Here is a 3942-nt window from a genome sequence, read left to right on the forward strand (position 1 = left end):
TGGGAACTTATGAAAACAAAGATCAACCTCGGTCACTTATCTGCATTATTCATGAAATCCGTGTGAAAAAGGAAAATTATATTCTGACATGCATTGTGTAGACATGAGCTAAATTTTGTCATGTGGTTTCTGAAATCTGGAAAAAGAGCGATATTGGGAATATGAAAAGTTGTGCATTTATTTGTTCTGGCTTTTGTGTTCAGCGTGTGTAAACTGTTCTGATTCTGTTTTGGTACTCTGTAATTTTTTGATATAATATCTGAAAACCTTTGGCATGGTGTACTGGTTTTCGTATCTGACTCTGTCTCTGCTCTGCTCTGCTCTGTTATGCTCTGCTCTGTTTGGGTTGGTACCAACTTCTCTGTCTCTGAGTGCACCCACTTTGGAAACAAAGTGGTTTTATTGTGGTCTTTCCTGTGTGCACACTCGGGGCTCCGAGAAGAATAAAGGAAAGATTTCACCTCTGTCTCTGCCTGGTTTGGCCACCGGGGTTAGCACAACCCTACCACGGAGGTGAAACATGGTCTCTGCTCTGTTTGATGCTCTGTTTTGATCTGATGATGATACTTAGTTTATGTTATGCCAAAGCACTAAGGGTTTTACTTGTCTTAAAACCATCGCTCTGTTACTTTTGAAAATAGGTTCTGTTCTGCATGTTAAGTCTGGAAAATATTTTGTTCGGCATGTTCTACTTTGTAAATGCTCATATTTGCACGCTAGCATATGATTTCTGCTTACTGAGTTGTTGATAACTCACCCCCTATCATTATAATATTTTTCAGATGATGTGGAGAGTCTAAATGAGGACCTGGATTAGATTGCTGTTTGTGTTTAAGCTGAGGAGATGTTGCTAGAAGAAGGACTTCTGATGTTCTGAGTTTAAATCTCTTTGAGTTTTAGTAATATCTTGGGTTTCAGTAATATTTATGAAATTATTGGTTGGGTTGTTATGACTACTGGGAGGTTATGGACCCCTTTGATTTATTTTTATTGCATTAAAGATTGTGTGGAGTTTGTAATGAGATTATTGAGAAGATTTGATATTGATTTCATTTATGAAGTTTTTGGAGATTATTCTTCGAATGTGTTGGGAGACATAATTATGAGTGACAAGTAGTAATTCTCCAAGCCACCCGGGTTTGGGGCGTTACCAACATGAGCATTTATAGAAATCAGAATGCAGAACAAAACATTTTCATTTTCAGAGTGCGGAAGCAGAACATGTTATTAAAATATCAGAGTGAAGATTTAGAAATAATTTCATTCAAAAATATTCTTTGGCATAACATAAAAGATCATCATCATCATCAGAACATCATATCAGAACAAAGGCCATGTATAATCCCCGTGGTAGGGTTGTGCATCTGCGGATAGCCAAGCAGAACATAAAACACTCTGTCACCAAGGTGTGCACTCAAAACAGAGACCACAACTATAACCCGTGGCAGGGCCGTATCCACTATTATTACCCGTGGTTGGGCCGTATCCACTATTATAACCCGTGGTTGGGCCGTATCCACTATTATTACCCGTGGTTGGGCCGTATGCCACTATTATCACCCGTGGCAGGGCCGTAACTGAACAGAACAGAAACAGAATCAAATTCAGAATCAGAGAGTCATGCCAAAGGTTTTCAGAAATCACGTCTTTTCCAAACAGTGTACTGAACAAAATTTTTCGAAACAGAACAAAATCATATCACAACATAATTTATGCACAAATTTCATATTCGCTCTCATTTTCAAAATTCAGAAATAAAATATCAAAAATAAGCTCATGTTTACACCAGTCATGACAGAAAATACGTTCTTCTTAAACAGAATCTCATGAGTAATGCAGAACAAATATCTGAAGTTGTTTTCAAATTTCTTTTCATAGTAGAACATGCACATTTTCCAAAAAGGACCTCAGTTCATTTTATTTAATGCAAATTCTAGCATAGGAACCCCGCTTACCTGGACTTCTTAGCTTTTTAGAAATTTCCTCAAAATGTCGATAATTAACAATCGTCACCTATCAAATAATCAAGTAATTCCCATAAATTTTCAATCAATAACGTATTTTGGTATTTAAGCCTAAACTTATAAAATAACCTATTTAATTCCATAAAACCCTCAAAAGCCCAAAATATAACATCCCTTCCTAAAATTGGCAATGTCCATTCAATAACTTCAGCTAAAAATCTCTAAAAGTCTAACTTATTTACTATTGACGTGTAATCATAAAATCTAATACCAGCTAATATAATTACACCAAAATATTTTAAATTATATAGCGATCATATAATAAACTAAGTCATTGTAACAAATACAACACTTCCAATTATTCCTTTGAAAGAAATAACAATTTTAAAGCATTTAGGAAACATTTTTTTTTTTACTAACATAATAAAAGACTTATCTGTATCAAAAACCCTTCGTAAATTTCAACCCAACCCAGCCGAAAAATAAAACCCATTTTAGAAACAAAATACATTCAAATTCTATTGGCTTAAGGGCAAAATGGTAATCTCGTAAAAGTCTTCCCCTACCCACTAACTTACGTAACTGCAGTATTTATAACCATAAATTCCGACCGAAACTCACGAGTGAGGGACGACGTGCGACAGGAGCTCCCGTGAGGGAAGGAGATCGTGGAGGACCAGAGTTGCGGTGGGCGGAGGCTGTCCCGACGGCAGCGCACTGAAAGAGAGAGGGAGGAAGAGAGATTAGCGGGAGAGAGACAGAGAGAGAGAGAAACGAGAGAGAGACGGAGAGGCAAGTTGAGTTCGGGGGGCAGCTTACCGAGTGGAGAGTGACGAACTTGGATGGAATGCAGCGCCCAACGATACACGCTGTGCGGCGGCGCTCGGTTGGTTTGCGTCGAACAGCAACAAACAGAAAATGAAAAACAAAGATACTCTGTTTTCGGAGACAAAAACAGAGGTTCCTTCAATGGCTTGAACGATGGTTTAGGGCGGGACGCGACGGCAGCGTTGAGGCTGATTCGTGGGGTGCTGCTACGGGTAAGACGCTGGCGGCAGCGACTGGATCGTGATGTGGAAAAGTTTGGCAGTGAGACTACCCTTCGGTGGTGGTTGTGCGGTTCTCGTGGGGCTCGGGCAGTGGTTATAGCCTGGTGGTAAGCAAGGCTGCGGTGTTGCTGGGGCGGCGTCGCGGTATGCGGATAAGCTTTGGGGTGCTGCACGACTCGGGGTGCGAGGAACCGAGGGGATGGAGGCTGAGGAGGAAAAACTGGGCTATGGTTCCGCGTGGGAAGGCAGCGGCGCGAGCCTTCTTCGTATGAATAAAAATAGACGATTGAACATGAAAAGAAAACCCTAGATGAAAACCAAACGGACGCGGGACGTGCATGAGGGACGTGTGTGTGCAAGCATGCCGTGAACGAAAGCGTGCGTGTATGCATGCTGTGCGACGGAAAAAAAAAATAAGCCGTGCGAAAAAATTAAAATAGACGGAAAGAGAAAGAATTAAAAAAAAAATGAAACATGCGGGAAAAAAATAAAATAAACGGCCAAGAACTCCAAATTAAAAGAAAACAAAATCGCTACTCAAAATCGTAAATTAAGAACTTAAATAAACAATCAAGTTATAAAAAAAAATAAATAAATAAGTAAAAATCTAAAATCCAACTATACCAATATTGGATCCGGGTGTTACATTCTCCCCTCCTAAAAAAAATTTCGTCCTCGAAATTTGCTAATACCACAAACCTAAATATTTATCCACTACAAACATCTCATGCCTACCCCAAACATTGATTATATTGCTGCACTAAATAAATAATCTAAAAAAATTGTCGAACCTAACATTTCAAATACTAACTCTCCAATATTATCGATTGTATTCTCCTATAATATCCTTAGCCATACACGTTCGCACATACTGCTTTATCAAATTTAGAATATAAACCTCCATAATGCAATTAAAGACCAACCAATAA

Source organism: Juglans regia, chromosome 4 (assembly GCF_001411555.2).
Source record: "Juglans regia cultivar Chandler chromosome 4, Walnut 2.0, whole genome shotgun sequence".
Taxonomy (NCBI): Eukaryota; Viridiplantae; Streptophyta; class Magnoliopsida; order Fagales; family Juglandaceae; genus Juglans; species Juglans regia.